The sequence below is a fragment of the Astyanax mexicanus genome, chromosome 8, assembly GCF_023375975.1.
Source record: "Astyanax mexicanus isolate ESR-SI-001 chromosome 8, AstMex3_surface, whole genome shotgun sequence".
Lineage (NCBI taxonomy): Eukaryota > Metazoa > Chordata > Actinopteri > Characiformes > Acestrorhamphidae > Astyanax > Astyanax mexicanus.
In genome coordinates this window covers 15,668,340-15,689,844 of record NC_064415.1, presented here as the reverse complement: position 1 = coordinate 15,689,844, position 21,505 = coordinate 15,668,340, and the positions used below count along the sequence as shown (strand labels likewise).

The window sequence follows — 21,505 nt, the reverse complement described above, 5'->3', positions numbered from 1 at the left end:
ATTTTTGTGTACAATACAAACATGGAATACCCCCAGCCCCAGTCCTGAGTTACTGGATTGGAAGGAGACATCCCTATCTGATGTTCTGAGATGTAAATGAATTTTATGACATTTAAATGTATTAGCACCCTAACAATACCTTTATTTTTTAAGCCAGAGCAATCTGTACAATATAATGTAGAATTACAGCATTCTAGAATTAGTTTAATATATTCTATGTAATTTAATTTTTAAATGTGTATATTGTTAAATTGCTGTTTAGCTGAGGTGGACGGCAGTGGATCTTTACAGGGCTACCCTGAACTGCAGCTCTACTGACAGCAGTTAGAAACAAGCCAACAATGCTTTGCTGTTACTAATGTAATTTGTAGCAGTCTGAAGTATGTAGGCAGTGTGGTGTACATATACAACAACAACAACAACAACACACACACACAGACACACACACTGACAAAATGGCTAAAGGCCACTTTACTGTCATTTCATGAGCACATTTATATATGTTACAGTACTGTTCCCATCCCCCATATGTTCATTCTGTCTTTGCTGTGCTCCTCGCCACGTATTACTAATACAGTTACATGAATTACAGGCCCTGGATCTCTCTACTGCACTCTATACTCATTAACGCTCATTAAGCCACATCTGCTGTAGATATATTCATAGTAATATTATATCACTGTTGATAACAAAGCCTCAAAAGTCCAGTCTGGTTGATTGACTCAGGATATTTTAGTCTTCTTTTTTATTAGCCCCAGGCTGCTTTAAACCTCCTGTAGCAGAAACAACCAACCCTGATCTCCCAGCCTTTTTCTTGCAGTAGCAGACATCTGATGGCATGATGGGATCAAATTAAAGTAACCTCACTGGAGCTAGAAAGGTAATGTAGCAAAACATGTACAAGGCAAGTACAAAGCTTTAGATATATTTGGATTTTTGTGACGTATCTTTTTATGTGGTTCGATTGTTTTCTCACTCTCTAGAATATTACAAATATATTATCTATGTGCATCATACAATAATCAAAATAATCCTAATTCAATCCTAGTTTTAAGTGGTGCGGCAGTGTGGTAATACACAGATACCAGACTGCAGGTAAAGAATGCACTATTCAGCACCTTAAGTGAAGCAGTGCTTTATAACCTGTAGAGTCAAATACAGAATTAACGTGACAGATTGGAATCTAATGGAGTGGAACTCTGTAGGAGCTGGAGGTAATGCTGGTGGAAGAGTTCTTTCAGGTGCTCCTAAAATATCTATCTTGCTGCTGCTGTCCTTCCCTCTCTAACTCTCTTTCTCATTGCTTTTATAATCTTTGGGTCAATGTGACCCATGTGATTTTGTAAAATGTTATATATTCATATTATATGCAGTGTATCACTAGTGCAGTATTGGAAGGGATACATGACCACTATCATTTCTATTATACCATATTGTACTCTATAGTAACATTTACCAATCTATCCAGTAGGGGTGTCACGATTTCTATATTTTATCGAAATCGATCGATCGTCTCGAGCCTCGAAGTCAAAAAGATGATCGACGATCCCTCCCTGTAAGCTACGCAAGCACGATCACACGCTACGCAAATGGCGCAGTACGCTACGCAAATGGCGCAGCACACTGTAGCCAACGCCACGGACATTGTGACAGCTCAAAGAACAGCCCTTTCTCCTTAAAGAAAAGAAAAAAAGAAAAACTTGAAAATATAAAAATAACAGTTGTTTTGTCGAACCTCAAATATGTTAATAGTTTTGGTACCTTAAGGAGCATCTTTCTCTCAGATAAAAAAACTTGTCATTCTCAGGGGCCGAGTCTTATTTTTCATGTTAACTGTTATAGTAGGATAGAGTTCAGTTTGTTAAGGCTCTAATTGTTCTATTATTTTGCACATGACTGTTCCTGTATTTTTTTATTATTTATTTTGTTATGTTGCACATTGCTGTTTTAATAGTGCACACTGCTGCTACCAAAAAAGCCACTAGATGGCATTACATATATATCTTAATTAAATTATTTAAATTTGACCATTAGTGCCTAATGTGGTGTATTACAGATCACTTGTATCACTTTGCATCACTTATATCAAGCCCACCTTTTAAAATAAGATATTGTAAATTTGATGAATCAAACCTATGACTGACCATAGACTAATCTAAAACTGGCATAGGCCTCCCTGCTGTAAAAAAAAAATAATAATAAAATCGAGAATCAAATTGAATCAAGGATTTATAGAATCGTGACACCCCTACTATCCAGGCATTTATTCTGACTAGTGAACTACTAACTTCTTTATCTATCTTATTTTGCACTCATTACTGACACAGGTATTTAGTTGCGCACAGATATCTATCTATAGAAATGTACTTCCAATTAGGGGTGGAACTGCCCTACTGCTAATAGCAGAGGATGACCTGAAATCTAAGATCATTACGCCCAATATTAGGAATGATCTAGAGCGGTATAAAGTCCCCCCACAACTGGGTGTGGAGAGGTAAAACTGCAACTTCAGGAGTGATGGAGCTTCATCCAATCCCTTTGGGATAAATTAGAGTAGTGTTTGTGATCCAGAACTAATCGTCCAACATCAGTACATGACCTCTGTAATGTTCTTGTGCCTGAATGCAATCTTTACAGCAGTGGTACCCCACTTCCACCCCTAATCAAATCCCACACCCAGGTGAAATCCAAATGAACATTAGAGAGCACATCCACCTTCAGTATCAACTGGTCTCTCGCCCTCTCAGCACATTTCAAAAATACACATTAGGGGATCAATAACGAGTGTACTGAGGCGGGGCTTGGCGATTCGCAGACATGGAAGAAGGCAACCAGTCAGAGGCTTTTCTGCTTCACATGTCACAGCGGCAACCAGTGGGAGCTTTACTGTTTGAAGGGTTGCCACCCACTGAGGGGAAAATACTCTCTTTTTCATCATCGGTAGAAATGGAGCTACAGACATAGCAGAACTGAATGTTTAATCGTTTGGTAGAGAGGCGAACAAAGCAGGTTTGCAACAGCAAAATTGTGATTTAACAATATAAAGATGGACGAAAACACTATGCTGCAAGGTATGCCAGTAAAGTATTTGTAGATTCAAACATGAAGAGAAAATACCTAAAAAAAAAAAAAAAAAAAAGAACAAACAGAATATTAGAATATTGATATCAGTGCTTTAAAAAATGAGAGATTAAAAAGTGAACCTGTGCCATATAAACAAATGAGCAAAGTACAAAAACGCAGCATTGCATCATTGTTATTATTAATTCTTGTTGTTTTGCTATGCTCTGTCACCTTGCTGGAGCATATGGCTTGCAGCATTGCTTTTTATGCATGGAGATGAAAGAGAGCGTGTGTTTAGCAGTGATACGTGTGTGTGTGGGTGTTTGAAGGAGTATATTAGTAGAGAAGGGAGTTTGGTTACAGACTCTCTCTCTCTCTCTCTCTCTCTCTCTCTATATATATATATATGTATATATATAATGCAAAGCAGTTCATATATATATATATATATATATATATATATATATATATATATATATATAAAGACTCATGTATACAAAAGAACTCAAACACAACCACAAGAAAGAAAGAGAAATGGTCCATTAATGCAGTCAGTTAGTATGTGTGTATTTTGAGCTTTACAGTTATAGAAAAACACATCTCCTGACCCATTCTGCATGGATGCACATGCACACACACACATATACACGAATATATACATATACACAAATATAGCATGCCTGGAGACTTGCATATGTACAGTATTATGGGAGAGAGAAGTAGACATGCAGTGGGTAATCTCCACTCTGTGTTGACATGAGCTGAGTACAGCTGGCCAGATGTCACATTTTACACACACACACACACACACACACACACACACACACACACACACACACACACACACACACACACACACAGAGACTACACTACAAGCATGATCATGCATACTCAGCTGTGCTTAATGCAAAGCAGTTCATTCAATACATGCAATTACACGCAATAGGATTGTGAGATTATTTGAGAGATAGAGACTGAGGGCAAGATAGAGAGAGAGAGACTGTGATGAGAACTTCAATAATACACACACACACACACAAACACTGGAATGTTAGCTTCTGTATGTTAATACATTTTCTACATTAATATTTTATTAATATTATGTTTTATCCCTTTGTTTATCATGTACGAGAGGGTGTGTGTTTGTGTGTGTGTGTGTGTGTATGGGTATGGATGTGTAAAAAATAATGCCCGTGTGTTAAAGTGTGTGTGTGATTTTGTGTGTACGTCTGTGTCGGTGTCTTATTAGCGTTCTCTTCAATTGGTCTGTAATGGCTCCGTTGCCATGGTCACCCCTGATCTGTGCGCATGCTCTGAGCTCTAAGCCTTTTGTGTCACTACTGTGAAGTAAGCCCTCAGAGGATAACGTGTGCACACACACGTGCACTCACACTCACACAGACACAGAGAGACACACACACACACACAAAGACACACACACACAGCGACACAGACAATATTTGGAACATTGTGGCCAAATATCTTTGATTATAGCAGCCCCTAAGATTGTAATATGAGTCATAGAGTTGATGTGTAATCCCATGGTCAGTAGCAGTCTGTGATAAACACCTCAGTCATTACTTTACTTAATTAGTACACATTAAAGCTATAATAATTCATATTGTATAAAGCAGGCTGTGCTCACACCCACACACACATTTATTTTATACAGTGTTGGGATGTAGAGTTATGTATTTATATGTTTTAGAACTATTAATATTATTCGATGATGCTTGTAGTTTCATCTTCTTAGTTTGTTACCATGTTGAGAATATTTAAAATCTTCAAACACTCTACATACAAACTGATGTGTGAAAAAAAACTAAAATGACCTGAAATAAAAGCTTGGATGTTACTTTTTCTGTGAAAAGCTATGACGTTTTGGTCCATTTTATAGAAGACTGTGATCACTTGGCATAACCAGGTTGGGTCTAGAGTAAGGTAGAAATCCACAGTAAATGCAAACTAGGGGTGGGCAATATTGTATCGTATACAATATATTGTGACACAGAAATATCATGATATTAAAAATCCATATCGTGATAATAGGGCTGTTCTGTCTTAAAAGTAGTCTATTATTTACTGTGAAGCTTAAAGTGTATTTATTGTATAATTGTTTTAGTTTGCAGTTTATATGCATGCACTAAATATTCTGCAGTATTATTTGCTGCATTATATTATGTTATGCTCAATTATTTATCTTGCCACATTATGATTATGCTGTTATACTCTTATACTATATTCCTGAAATTAATTAATTATTTTTCTGTTTTCCTATATCGGCAAGTATATTATCGCAAAAATACCCTGAAATATTGTGATATTATTTTAGAGCCATATCGCCCACCCCTAATGCAAACTACATTTTAGATCTTAATTTGTTGCGGTTCCTTTTTGATGTTAGAATATCCAATAGTGTTATCCATATTGGTAGGTCAAGACCAATGACTACTGGAGAAGCCCCACAAGATCTGCCTACTGTTCCGCCCCAGTCGTCTTTCCATCACAATTTGTGTCTTGTCAAAGTGGTTCAGATTCTCATGCTTGCCCATTTTCCAGTGAGTAAAACATCACCTTCAAGAAGTGACCGTTCACTTGCTGCATAATGTATCCTACTCCTTGACAGATTCCACTGTAGACGAGGTTAATCAGTGTTTTGACTTCGCCTTTCAGTGGTGCTCAGTGTATATAAGTTTAACCCCAAGTTGTATACTTAACCGCAGTAACTAAAAATAAATAAATAAATACTAAACCAGGATCAATTTGTTGGTTATGTAGGAAATTGTAGGTTGATTTTCCTGTAAAATCAAGCCATTGTTGCCCTGCAAAGTACAAAAACAAACACACACGCACACACACCAGACCTGACGTGCCTTACATGTTTGGTTTCTAATTATTTCAGGAGGTGATTTATTGGATGGTTCCTTCAGGCACATGTAGCCTGCAGGATAGATGGCGAGAGAGAAAGAGAGAGAGAGAGAGAGAGAGCAAGAGGGAGGGCGAGAGAGAAATAGAGACAGAGAAAGAAGGTGATTATGGTGGATGTTTCACATAACATACGTGTGTTAATGAAATCCATAATTCAACTGCCAAGTCTCATTAAAATTAAAAGTAACAATAAAAAAACAGATTGTGTAAAATGGTTTCTCTCTGTTTGGAGAATAGCTTATACAGTCCAAGCAAAGCACATAATCACCTGGCTCGACTGCTAAGTGCAGTGATATATGGTAACCCACTTTTAAACAACAGCATGCATTAGTCTCAGGGATTCCTAGTCTGGACCGCAGACTGTCTTCAGTGGGCACCACTCCAAACATACAGAATAGAATAAAATAGAATAGAAAAGCACCAGTGTCCGGAAATATTACAGGAACGCCAAATCATTGCTTCAAATTTTCTATTCATTATGAAGCAAGAATATTACCATGAACTGTTTTTTCTCATCATGGAATTTGGGAGACTATTGACGATCTAGATAGCAATCTGTCTCGTTAGCCTAGATTAGTCTATTCTGTTCTATTATATTGTATTTTGTGTTTAAGGGCGTTTTAACACCTGTAGTTTGTTTCTCTGGTCCAAATCAGTTGATGAGTTTGTTTACTTGGAGCGTTTTCTCGCTCTGTTCGGTCTGGCTTCACACCGGCATAAACTTAAACGCACCAAAATGTGCACCAATAAATCACACAAGCAGGCTGTGTCCTCTGATTGGTTAGAGCTGTCTGGTACAGGAGTAAATATAAATATACGAAAAAAGCAAATATAGTGTGAAGATTCTGTGTTCCAGTGCGTATATCTGTGCTTTATCACTGAACACTGAAATGCTGCGTTTTTAAACACAGTGTTTGGATGTTCAGCACAGATGTAAACATAGTAAACCGAGTCATACAGCTGTGAGGAGTGAACGCAGCACAGACTGTGCATGCATGAACACAGCGTTTGTTCATAGCTGTGGTAATTAGTGTTATCTGGGTAGTATATGAGTTTAAACTGCGCGTTATCAGCTCAAATAAATGGACTATATTTAATAGCTGGCTAGGATCGAGACCGGATTACGTTCTCACCACAAGTGAACCTCACCGGAGTTCGTTTGGGACCGAACCGAGACCACCTCCTCTAGAAGGTCTCGGTCCGGTTCTTTCTCAGGTCTATTTTCTGGTCTATTTTACATACAAGTCGCACCGGATTATAAGGCACATTTTATGCAACAATAGTAAGGAACAGTGGTGTCGCACCGTAATCTACACAGATTTCTAATTTGAAAACTCTTTATTTGGGCGAGTAAAGCACTTCTGGTTATTTATAATAATAATATAATAAGCTTAGATTTCCAATGTCTTCAACAGCATGCCGCACGGTTAGCAGCAGCACGGTTAGCAGCAGCGGTGCTATAAATGCCGCCCGATAGCACTACACTAAGGAACCCTGAGTGTTCCGGTAACCCAGAGACCTATCAGCTACTGGTTTTCCTACACAGCTTGTTTTAACATGGTAAACACACAGACCACAGTTCAATATACTCACTTCTGAACAGCAAAAGAGCTAGCGTTGCAGCTAGTGGCTAATGCTAATAGTCTTGGTGCTGGAGAAAGCTCACTGAAACTCCTTTATAACGTTGTACTTAAGTAGAGTGGCTTTACCACTCTTTACAACTTGACTGGTAGAATTCATACATAAAGTGCACAGGATCATAAGGTGCACTGTTGATTTTTGGTCAAATTAATGATTTATAACAGTATTGTCATACTGTGAGACTCCTAATATGAATCACATTGGTTATTCAGTGCTTTTTCCTGACCTGTACTCTCTCTTTCTCATTCAGTCTGTTGTCTGTTGAAGGACCTATTCTAATCTATTGTTGCCTGCAGCAACAACACAAATGTCAGGCTCTGCCAAGAAAGTGGAATTTAATAGACGTTGGCACAGAATTTCGTGGTAGTTGTCAGAAACATAGCCACTATAATCACACTCGACGTTGCAAGGAAACAAAGTTGGCTCGTGATAAACATGCGTAGCAACTTCATTTGACGCTGCCTGTCATAACATCACCTGTGTGCCTGCTGCCAGGTAGTAGAGTTCATTTTGGCTTTAGCACTTTCCACCTGAGAAAGGCTTGTAACTGACGGGCGATGCTGTGATGATATGTAAAATACTATTCAAAAGTATAGAGAAGTGTTTTTTTAAGTGGTATTGTACTCAGTAATAATTTATTACAGTGCGTTAATGGTTGTTTTCTGCTATCTGATTAATTGAAGAGTTGAAAAAAATACCTAGTAGTGCCACATTAAATAAATAAAATATCGTGTGCTAATATTTTTTGCACAAGACGGAGCCCTGCTAATCAGAACAATTTTTTTTATATAAAGCATGTTGTAATGCTGTAACATATTGTGATGTTGATTAAACTACTATAAACTAGACACAAGAAGGATGTATTTAGTATTTAAAGCATTTGGAGGGCAACACACAGATATGAATTGATAGATAACAAATTAACAATTCTATTTATTTAATATGGTGTATTTCAATCATTTTCATGTGAGTATTTTAGAGTACAGATTTCCATAACATTTTGCTGTTAGCATCTAAAGCCTGGTCAGTCCCAGTGTTTATGGAAGGACATTCGATTCGATCTGAAGTCTTTAAGATGAACAGGCAAATAAAATAGGTTACCTCATCTCCTCGTCTCATAGCTTTTAGTGGTATAACTGCGAGTGGGATAGTCAGCTAATAAGAAGTATAATAAGTTAGCACTGAGCAGTATGACCTCAAATCAATATGATGGTTAATTGAACATGCTACCTCAATAATGATTAGGGGTGTCACGATTCTCTAAATTCTCGATTCGATTTTATTTCCGATTTTAGGGTCACGGTTCGATTCTCGATTTTCTTTTTTATTTTTTTTTACAGCAGAGAGGCCTGTGCCAGTTTAAGATTAGTCTGTGGTCAGTCATTGGTTTAATTCATCAAATTTACAATATCTTATTTCAAAAGGTGGGCTTGATATAAGTGATGCAAAGTGATACAAGTGATCTGTATTACACCACATTAGGCACTAATGGTCAAATTTAAATAATTTAATTAAGATATATATGTAATGACATCTAGTGGCTTTTTTTGGTAGCAGCAGTGTGCACTATTAAAACAGCAATGTGCAACATAACAAAATAAATAATAAAAAAATACAGGAACAGTCATGTACAAAATAATAGAACAATTAGAGCCTTAACAAACTGAGCTCTATCCTACTAGAACAGTTAAACATGAAAAATAAGACTTTAAGACTTTTTTTTTCTTTAACAATGACATATTATTAACTTTATCTGAGAGAAAGATGCTCCTTAAGGTATCAAAACTATGAACATATTTGAGGCTAGACAAAACAACTGTTATTTTTATATTTTTAAGTTTTTCTTTAAGAAGATGAGAATGTCCACATTCTCTGGAGAAAGAGCTGCTCTTTGAGCAGTCACAATGTCCGTGGTGTCGGCTACAGTGTGCTGCACCATTTGCGTGGCGCTCACGCGTGCTTGCGTAGCTTAGAGGGAGGGATCGTCGATCATCTTTTTGACTTCGAGGCTCGAGAAAATGACATAATTTCGATCAATTTCGATGAAATATCGAAATCGTGACACTCCTAATTATGATTTAATATATTTAGATCGATTCAACTACTCTCATTGCTCAGTACAGATACACGACAGCGAAGTGCAGTTAGCAGCTACCACATGTCTATACATGTCTATACATCAGTGTATAAAATGTATTCACTGATAATTGATAGTTAATAGTCTGGTGAGTGTAGTATGAGTGCTATCAATGAGGTGTGGAGTTCGGCAGTGGAGTATGACGCAGAGTTCAGCAGGAATAAAGCTGGAACTGAACCGTTAATAAACAATTATTACTCATACTTGTTACTTATTCGTTCTAAACTTAATGGGACATGTGGAGACTTATGTGAAGGAGAAGGGAAATAAAAAAACACGGTGAAAAGAAGGAAAAAACTCAAGAAAACATAAGAAGATGGGATAATGACGCAACCTAAATTTATCTTTTTATTAAATGTATAAAATTTTCCCATATCATTTGTAGCTTGGCTGCACTTTGTACAGCTTTGATGCGACATTATGCGAAACGTCTGGTGTGCAGCAGCTTGTACTTTACTGACTGACAGCTCGCTGTGACTATTGATTACTGTGTTTTTAAATGTGTTCTTATGTTATGAAGTGTTTTATTGTTGAAAACAGAAAGTATTGCTTGGATAAATATGTTGACGTTGAAGTTTGTGTGTGAAGTGAGTTTTGTACTGAAGTCACTTTGTGCCCTTTTTTTTCCTTTATGATTTTACCCCTCTTTTTCTCTCTTTCTTTCTCCCTCTCTCTCTCTGTTTCTCTCTCTCTCGTTCTCCCCTGTTGGTCCCTAACTGAATGAAGTTGCTTGACTCTTATAACAGCACACTGCTGTGTGGATTGTGTGTTCCCCATAGGAGCAGACTGTGATATTACACATCATCACTGCGTGTGTGTGTGTGTGTGTGTGTGTGTGTATGTGTTTGTGTGTTCCCCTGCTCAGCTGTGTCCCATCGTTTCTCAATCTAATGAACAGATGTCTTTATTGATCCGAACAGCCATGTTCCTTTCCCCACAGTGCGCTCAGCAGGGTAACACTGTTAGGACAACCCTTCACGGCTGCACCTCTGCTGTACTTACATATATATACAGTGCAGTGCTGCTTTCCTTTATTGGACGGAGGTGTGGATGGTTGGCTTGGGAGCTCGGGTTAGGCTTTAATATCGGGGAATGAGGAGTGTAATAAAGTGTTGGGGATGTAGCAGGGTTGGGACGGTGTTTCAGCGGTGTGAGGTTATCATATTTAACTGAGATGACTATGCTATCTCCTACAAATTGGAAGAATGTAGGTAGGTAATATTGATATATTGATTTACAAGTTTTTAGTATATTATGTTTTTTTTTTTTCAGTGATAGTACTGAACTTCATTCGTATGAAAATACAGGTTAAGATCTGTTGTAGAGAGTTTGAAAACTTCAGTACTTACACTAAATAAATAAATGCACGGAAGGACTACTGGTTAAAAAAAAAAAATATATATATATATATATATATAAATAAATCTATTTTTTATTTAATGTTTTTTTCATATCGTAATGAGTATCGTTATTGCAAAAATACCATGAAATGTTGTGATATTATTTAATAAAAAGACAACTAGGACAGTGAGATCTAAAGTAAAAGCAACAATAAACAAACCACTGTTTGACCAATCTTTACAATCAAAAAAATATTGCGATACTGTACTAAAATAATCTTTTCTTACACCATTAATAAACATGATATCAGAAACATAACTACTCCCACACACTTAAGATGGCATCAAATTTTGAAACGTTCACCAATGACAATTTGCTAAATGTAAGCCAGTTCCAATACACTCTGTTAAATAAAAAATTCTTTATAAATGAATCTGAAAGGACATTCCAGATGTATGACATATCTCATATTTTTGCTTTCGAGCAGAGCATCCTGTTTTCTTGTATGAAAGAAGGCATTTACATGTACAGTTACAACGTGATCTCCCACTCTGATTCAGACACAAGTCAAACTCTTTTACCACTCTCACACACAACACACACACACACACACACTTCTGTGTGAATAACAGAGGATAATGGACCAGGCACAAAGTGTGCAAACAGATCCACCAGGCGTGCGTGTGTCTCTGACATGGACTTCTTTTGGCAGGAAACAGCCGTCCTCACGCATCGTGGGATGTTGCCTGAGGGTGGTTACTGTGGTGGTGTGCTGTGTCTGCTGTCTGTGTGTGAGCATGTGTATGTGAAATAGGGGAGGCCTAGCATTCTGGCATCCACAACCGATCAATAGCAGGGGGGAGTAGTCGCAGTTTATCACCGGGGTCAGTTTAAACACACACACACACACATACACACACACATCAGTAAAGAGTAAACAGAGCTTATATTGGACCATGTATCAGGACACAGGTCATTACTGTATACCCTTCTAAACCCCCTGTAGACCTATTAATTGTACTAGACCACTATTTTAGTCATCACTTTAAGTCCAATTAGAGATGAAGTGAACATATTACTGATCCAGGATCAGGACTGATCTGTTCATTATTTAAAACCATACTACAGCGGTAAGTATTACATAGTATTAATCTAATGTAAAAGGAGAAGCAAGCAAACTGTGGATAAACCAGATAAATCTACCAAATGTGCCTCTAAAAACAATCAAATCAAAGACCTTTTACTTGACCTTGGGCTCTCAGATATGAGGCATTGCGTTTTAAATATGTTTTATTAACTGGAACAGAAGCTCCTAGTTCCAAACCTAGGCTGCAGTCGAGGTATTATGGGTCCTCAGTAAGATTCTTCTATGAAGAGCCGTTCTCAGAAACTTGTTGGTCATACAGTTAAAGCTCCACTTGGTAGGATTGAGATTTTGTGCTCGTGGGCTCCCCCTACAGTTGCAGAGTGTAATAAATGTTTCAGGCCGATTCGTTTCTCTTTCTCGTTTTCTGGCTTTCACAGACATATTCGGTCCCTTTCCAGCTTCTGCCAAAGTGTCCGTATGTTAGTTTGTAAAGAATGAACCAGTAGTCCTTGTAGAACTGTTAGAACTAAAGGTCGGAAAGCAGGTCGCAGTTACAGAGTCTGGTTTGAGCTCAGAGGAGCTCAGGCACAGACACGAGGGCACCGCTATTCCTCCTATTACACCTCAATGCAGCGCTGCAGTGAGTTTCAAGCTGTAATTTTACTTCTTTAAAAAGATCAAAAATCAAGAATATCCTATCTAGTGGGGGTTTAACATTTTAATGACGCTTTGTGGAGCAATCACATGTGAACGTTGCATTATGACACTTAAGCACAAAATCTTGTGCTTTTCATTTTTTTAACATAAATAATTTATAAATAACCTATTTTTTTGTCAAATGTTTGTGGTGCTGTTTTTCTTTTTTTCCTCTTGTGTTGAATGTGCGCAGGCAACCAGGGACAGCGAAGGATACATCAGTTGCGTCCTTCAAATTACTTTGAGATTCTGCGCATTTCCCATCTGCATGTGAAAGACGTTTCTGTTTGAAACAGCATTCTGTGTCACTGCGGCTGAAAACACCACGTAACTTTGTAAACGTTCTCTCAGACACAAGGTTGGTTTTATCAACACTTGTGTCGATGGCTTAGTAAGTTAGTCAATTAACAACAGCAGCACAGAACCTTCTAGTTATCAGAAGTTCTTAATATTTAAGAGTTTTCGGCAGGTTTGTAGCACCAGGACTGCTTTACATTGTGGAATTTTATTAAATAAATATAATTTTTCCTCTTAATTTTAAATTAAAAATCATCAATAAACAGAGCAAACATAGAACTGTGGTATAATTACAGTTATACACTTATATATATAATTCTTAAACATATGACAGAAACTGTCGTGTCAATGATGCTGCATTGCTTTGGGAAAAGGACACTCAGAAGAACAGTTTTTGTAAACTTAACCACACTGTAAAAAAGGATAAATAAATCTGTTAATTTTATTCATAGTATCACATTGTTTAATTTTTTTTTACAATGTAAATACTGTAATAGGATTCATTGCATTGTCTGTTTTACCAGAATTTCAACTCTTCAGCATCATTACCTCTTGCCTTATAATTACCAAATATCAATTTCTGTGTAAAAGTGCCTGAATGAAAGGGCCTCTAATGCCTGTACCCCATCCAAGACAGGCGGTACATGAGTTTGGCTCAGTGGGGCTTCTGGCTTATAAATAGTAAGGCAATTGCTTCATTATTGATTACAGTTGTAATATTACAATGCTCACTACAGTGTGTGCGTTCAGCTTCTGGCCACAATATAAATGTCAGGCCTTTTTAAAGATAAGAATCCTAACAATCCAAAAAGCTCGGTTTATAGTTAAAGACTGTTTATGTACCAGTACAGTTTTAATACAGCATGAAGTAGGGATGAAACGGTTCTCTGTATTTTATGGAACCCCTTTGGTTCGATACACCCGCATGGGCCGCGGTATGGCCAGGGGGAGGGGCTGCTGAGCACGTGCTGTGGGGGTGGCGACGGGCGGTTGGTGGTTGCAGTGAGTGCTCCTCCTTCTCCACATACCTCCCCCCTAGGGGTGTGCCATATCATATCGTACACGATAATATTGCCAACATTTTTGAATATCATGAACGATATTAAACCCTGAAATATCGTGCCATATCACCCACCCCTAATTAACACTTCAGGGTACAACATTTTTGCTGTTTTTACCAAAAGAAAATTTACACTGTTTTACTAGAGACAGATTATATCTGTCCAATTTCATAAATTTTACTCCAGTACTGGATATATGGAGATATATGGAGTGCATTATTAGTATTGTGCAGTAGTGTATACTTAAAAAATCTTTAAATTAAAAAAATTAAAAAAAAATCTTGCCAAGAGTATCGTTATCGCAAAAATACCATGAAATATCGTGATATTATTTTAGGGCCATATTGCCCACCCCTACTCCCCCCCCCTTTTAGCGCCTTCATTTTATAAATCCATTTGGGACCATTTTGGCTTCAGCGTTGAGTTTGTTAAACAAGGCAAAAAAGCACAGTGTGATATCAGTTGCCTGTTTTTGACGAATGGTAAGAATAAATGTTCCTTTTTTATAATAGATATTGTGATTTTAATTCATCTGTGCCTTTTTTTCTATGTAATATTGGCTCTGTAATGTGTGAGTGTGAGTAGGAGCACCTTGTTGATTTGAAATAGAAAGGGCTAAAAACGTGCTGCATGTTGGAGCTAGATAATGTTGCACGTTGTTAGTTTTTATTAGTTTTTACACATCATATCAGATGGGTCAATAATTCACAAATTTTCATCAAAATGATCAACTATGAGTGAGTGCGAGAGAGAGAGAGAGATAGATACATAGATAGAGAAAAAGAGATTTATTCTGGAACTAATGCCACGGACCATGAGGTGACCCGCGCTGCCGCTGTTGTGCCGAATCCGACTTTCTACAGAATTCGGCTCCACTTTGCGAGCAGAAAAAACGCTGTAAAACTGTTGGAGTGGAAACAGTGCTAATAAATTAATAAACACAAAAACTAAGGGTATTCTATCAGTAATTTTATTTAGTTTTAGTTAGTTTTATAAACTCTCAATACAGTTCCAGTTGGTTATCTTTTTTCTTTTAATTATAGTTTTTATTAGTTTCAGTTAACGAAAATGTTTTTTTACTTTCAGTTTTTTCGTTATTTCGTTCATTTTCTTTAATTATAATACTTGGTTACTTGGCTATATTGTGATTACCACGCCAGAGCTTTATATAAAATAAAAATAGCATTAAAAACAGATGCCTATGTCACAGACTATTTTTTAGGTTTGGGCAGAGAATCTATCTTTAATATTGATATATATCAAAACCGAACGGATACCGTGGCTCAAGAACCGCGATACGAATCCAACCATGCATGAAGTGTATTTGGTGGTGAGATCTGAGATTTCACGACGTGCTGAAAAGTGTAATCTCATCCAGCTGCTTTGAAGTTGTGGTGGGAGAGTGTGTAAACTGTAATCTGTGGTCTATAACTCTATAACTTACAGTAACTCTGCCATGATATTTAACCTCTTTAATGATTATTCCCACTGTGTGCCCTGTGGTAGAAAGCACACACTCTCACACAGGCATACAGGCTGCACATCCTGGGGATAATTAGACCCTGTCCTTGTTGGTGAAACTGGTGATAGGCATGCTTGTGTGTACACATGCACACAGCTGCTGGATGTTTGTTTTTGTTTATTTTAATATCCAGGAGCACGTCAGAAGCCATTATGGAGCGCAATGTGGCGTGACGGCTTTTTGATCCACGGGAAAAGAGGAAATAAAGGAATAAGAAATGGGAAAAATGGAGCAGCGTGCCGGCTGTTTGGAAACAGCTGCTGTGGCACTTAGTAGCAGCATGCTTTTGTTGTCCATGTGAGTGCCTGAGAGAATGTGAGTCCATGTGTTTAGGCATTAGGGGTGTGTGTCTGATGCCTAATGAAGATTTGATTTCATTATGACTATTTAGCAAATGGTTTAGTTTGGGGTGAACAGTGACACTGGAATCATACTGGTATTGGCAGACTGTTGCTTTAATAATTTTGCTTTAGGTGACCTCACAGTTTTCATTATAGGAAAACAAGCTAGTGCCTCTTTGTTTAATGTATGTTTATGTTTATTTCTATTTCTGTTTTTCACAGTTTCTGTTGCTTTGTTTGACATTAGAAATGCGGAAATAAACATTTTGGCCATTTAAATTTTTTAGAGCATGAAAAAGAATTTTGTAGAATCAACCTTGGTCTACCTAAATCTGACTTTTATTATATGTGTGCATATTTTGTCTGACATTATAGTGAGATTATTTTACAAAGTAAATAATAAATGTTTTGTATGCTGAAGGAACAGCAAGCAATACTCTGTGAAGTGTGGGTATATATAGGGTAGTGAACAGGTGAGTTCAATCAATAATAAGGTGAGGCAGACCGGTGGGATGTCCTGTGATCGGTTTGTAGTCATGTGAGTGTCTGAGGGGTTCTGGGTAATGGAGTACATAGACAATTTCAGGGAGTTCAGGTGTAGGGAGGACAGGAGTCATGGAATTGACATGGGTGACGTTTTGTTAATAAGCTTCATTCAAAAGTAAAGTTTAGAAAAAGCTACACCAAGTGAACAGACACTCCAAGAAATATAAATCTCAAGTTATGTGTGACATATACCACACAGCAGTGTGTGAGTGCGCTACACTGAAGGTCAAAATTACACATGCTGACTGTGAAGAGTCTTGTCGCCTGCCAGCTGCATGATGCTCAGTTAGCCTGCATCATTTGATTGGGTAATAAATGCACAAATAAATAAACATATGCAAAAATGCAAAATCTGTTTTTTGGCATATTGTTAGAAATATGTGTTTATGTGTTCTATAAATATACAAACGTCTAATGGTCAAAATGACTGATGGAGCCGTTATGGTGAGTGGTTATGGTTAAATCTCAGATTTTACAGTTATGAAATATTGTTGGATAATTCTAGGAAAGCATGAAACTTGAATCTATTTTAAAAACATTCTCAATTTTTAACTAAAAATATATGGGTATATGTAACTCAGACATCCCAAGTTGCAAAAGTTGATTTCAGGGACATTACCCTACCACCCCTAAACACCCCCCCCCCCCCATCCCCCCCACCAAAAAAAAAACAAAACAAAAAAAACTTGCACACACACCAAAGGATAACTAAACTTTACTTTTATATTAATAATTTCTTTTTTTTTTAGAGTATTCAGATATTTTTAAAAAAAGCCTTCGTTTGACAAAAATTGACAGTTACAATATCACTAAAAATTGCACAACATCAAAAACATTTCATATCATATTACAATAATTATTAATATTGCCTCCACCATGATCTGCTTTCTCTCACTCACTGAACAAATCCCGTCCGGGAGGGGGGAAAACACTGCCCGCCCACACTAAAAACTGATTGGCTGTCTCACAGACTCTTTGCAGAGAACAGGCCAATCAGAACCCTCTCTGTTTTCTCTCTCTCCTTCCCACACGCGATTAGAGAAAAAAAGTCTGTTGCTGTGTGCGATTTTGGGGCACTCGTTCTGAATTCCGGGAGATTATATGTGACTCGCGGGCATCAGGGAGCCACTACCGAAATGCGGGAGCTTTACCAGCGCTATAAGACGCAACACCTATAGAACGCACCGTGACGGATTTAGAGAAATAATTAAGAACAAAGTGCCGTGTACCACATAAAATTGGTCCAAGATCCTCATCATTACATTACATTACATTACATTACATTTGGCAGACGCTTTTGTCCAAAGCGACTTACAATAGTAAAGTACAAAAGTAATAGAAATTAAGATAAACCATTTTTAGATAGGGCTTAAAGGAGGTCGAAGGGAAATAAAGGGATAGAGAAGTGAAGGAGGGGAAGAAGGAAATGAGGTTGGAAGTAGTTAGTGTGTTAGAGGTGTTAGGAGAGTAGGTGCTCTTTGAAGAGCTCTGTCTTCAGGAGTCTCTTAAAGATAGTGAGAGATTCTCCTGATCTGGTAGTGGAAGGTAGTTTGTTCCACCATTGGGGAACTCTGTATGAGAACAGTCTGGATTGCTTTGTGTGAATGTTTGGTAAAATGTTGGTACTGGTGTACTGATTTTTGGTAGTTGGCCTGCTAGCAACAGCACAGTACTTCAGGGTGTGTATTTCATGTTAATGCATGATACTTTAGTGTAGTATTGCTTCATTATAAGTACATTTAATTCTTTTATAAGCATGTTACGCATCTAATTGGTGCCTACTCATAATTGAAGTAGTTATCATGTAAGACCCATGCCAGTTTACACTCTTTGTATGTGTGTGTGTGTGTGTGTGTGTGTGTGTGCGCATTTGTCCAGGTGAGTGCTCCACCTGTGGTGTTGCTTTTTGCAGGGTGTTGTTAGTGCTTTGTGTCTTGCTCCCTCAGAGCTTGTTAAATGTGATGCTCCATCTCTACACACACACACACACGCAGACACACACACACATCCAGCCAACCTTCCAGTCACATAAAGGAGTCAATTTGTCAGCGATGCCAACTCCCTGCCATTTTGGTGTGTGTGTATGGTGTGTGTGATATGAGTGTGTGTGTGTGTATGTGAGAGGTCTGTTTACATGTTGCTTATGAACACACACTTCTTGGCTCACTGCTGGTGAGATGACACTGGAATGCCTCTCTCTGCATATATTTCCATAATCAAAGAGAATTTGGTTTAATATAGTGGGCCTTATGTTAATTTGGGTCCTGTTTGCTCTGTGTGTGTGTGTGTGTGTGTGTGGTGTGACAAAGAAGCTATTTAGGTAGGTGTGTGTGTGTACTCTCCACACATGCTGTCTTTGTGTGTCAGAGGGGTTGAAAAGGTCAGCGTGTGTGTGTGTGAGGGTGTGTGTGTGTGGGTGTGTTTGTGTGTGTGTGTACCTGTGGCGTGGTGTTTTATAGCCCATTTACTGAGCGTTTCACATCACAGTGGAGAGAGGAGGATCACTGCGGAGTCTGGATGACTGCAGTTAATTATCAGACGCATTCACACAGCGACACGCGCACACACACACACACACACACACACACACACACACACACATTCCATCTTTGTCAGACACACACTCACACTGTACTCCCCACCATGTAAAAGCCTGTATTCGCTGTTCAGCCTCATCTGTGTGTGACGCACTTCTAGAGCTTAGATTGTCTGCCCGAACCCGACCTGACCCGAGGCCCGACCTGAAATCGGGTCGGTTCGGGCCGAGATTTGCCACCACATTCCTCGGGCCGGGTCGGGTCGGGCTTCAGAAATTAGTCTGAGATGTAGGCATCTGTTTTTTTATTATATTTTTATTTTTAAATAAAGCTCTGGTGTGATAATCACAATATTACCAAGTAACCAATTATTATTGTTAACGAAAACGAACCAAATAACGAAAACTGAAAGTGAAAAAACTAATTTATTTATAAGCGCTGTTTATTTGTGCCGATTCTGTCCGCAAAGCGGGAGTCGGATTTAGCAGGGAGTCAGATTCGGCACAACAGCGGCAGCGCGGCGGCACCTCGCGGTCCGCGGTGTTAGTTGTAAGCACTTGCGCTAGCCGCAAAATACGACAGAAAACACTGAGGGAGCTGCAGAATTATGTATGGGATTAGAATATGGGCACGAGGAGATAAAAGAGAAACAGGAAATACAGTATTTGAGAACCTTTACCTGTGAGTAGCTCATACACCAGAACACGCAAATCTCCCTCTCTCTCTCTCTCTCTCTCTCTCTCTCGCATGTAAACTCCTCCGCGTTTGACTTGCAGCACTGTGTTTAGCTGTTCTTAAAAATCATTTAAATTAAATAATAGTTCTATGCTTCTATGATACAGTGTTATTTAACATAATTCTGATCATATTTCGCTCATTCAAACAGACTGAAAACAGACAGTTTATGGAGCGGGTCAGGTCGGGCTCGGGCTCATAACAACAGTTTATTGTTCGGGTTGGGTCGGGTCGGATTTTTTGGGCCTGATCTAACCTCTACACACTTCGTTACTGTGGACCATCCTTCAGAAGCCTTTTCCTGTGCTGAGAAAGGGACGAGTTAATAAAACACTTTTATTAAAGTCTTATAATCCAGTCAGTGCAGGATTTGATTTGATTCACAATACTGGGTCAACAAGTCAATATTCTTGTGATATTGTAAAAAAAAAAAAAAAAAAAAGGAAAAAAAGCGATAATAGTATCTACATTGTTGTATTTTTTAATTGTTCTAAGAAACTTTAAAATCCCTTTCCAGACTCATCTACATGTACGATCTTGTTTCTGAAGACTTTATTTCTTAGGTTTAAACAAGTCCTCTCTAAACATGTTCTTCTGATTATATGCAGCTGTTTACTAATACGTGTTTATACATTTTTACAGTCGATTTTTAATAATAAAGTTTTAACATACAATTTCACGTGTTTAGTTATATTACCTACATTCCTTACTATTGTTGAAATGAATATCAAACTGTCCATTTGTTTTTTAGATGAGATTTTAGGTGAAGAGACAGGTGTTTATACTGTATAGTACTGTGAATGAGTAACAGGTGAGCATGATTAGTACTCTGGCGACTGTGGGAGCAGTAGATAAATGACTGAAAGTGGGGAATGTGGTGCCCATGGGATTCAGTTGAGGTGGGAGAGGCGTGAAGAGCTGATGCAATTGCCTGGTGTTTTCTGTTATATGTGTATTTTGAATGAGCAGATTTATTGTCCTCTTCTCAGTGCAGGGAAATTGTTACTGTAGGGCTACAGATTCATCAGATAAAGATTAGATTGGGGGAAAATGGAGTGTGCAGGGCTGAGGGAATTTCAGCTCTGACCTTCATTCTTCTCCACTATCTAAAAATGACACTGCCAGATAATGCAATGGACCTTTTAGAAATCAAAATTAACAGAGCATATTTTTCCTATTGAAGACAAGAATCCGTCCATAGCCCGCCCCCCTCCCCCACCACATTTCTCTGAAACAGCTGTGGCTAATGTTAACCAAGGATGACAGTAGTTAATGAGAGAACTAATGTACTGCCCAAATCAAGTAATTAAACTCTTGTCTAGCATTAATTATAATGTAACTATATGTAGTTATGATTATTAGGCTGAGATTCCATTTAATCTATTATGAGATACAGAAAGGTGACCCCTATTAAAAGCTATTATGTGACTAATATGGTGAACCTTAGAGTAGGTTTTCAGTGTGAGAGAGAAAGGTAGAGAGAGAGAGAGAAAGAGAGAGAGAGAGAGAAAGTGTTTTTGTCTTTGTGTGTATTGCAGAGGGACTGTTCAGCTTCTCAGTTTTGCCAGCGTTA

At 38.1% G+C, this 21,505-nt stretch overlaps 1 protein-coding gene across 3 annotated transcripts in view; it reads left to right on the top strand.

The window, feature by feature from the left end:
- Nucleotides 1-21,505, top strand: part of nlgn2a (neuroligin 2a) — a 248,713-nt gene that overhangs the window by 42,367 nt on the left and 184,841 nt on the right. The window contains exon 1 of one of the 3 annotated variants that reach the window (XM_049481913.1): nt 30-880. The exons of the other annotated variants lie outside the window; for them this stretch is intronic. The gene's annotated coding sequence lies outside the window, so the exon portion shown is untranslated. Of the gene's footprint in view, nt 1-29; nt 881-21,505 lie in introns of those variants that run through there. 3 annotated transcript variants of the gene reach the window in all.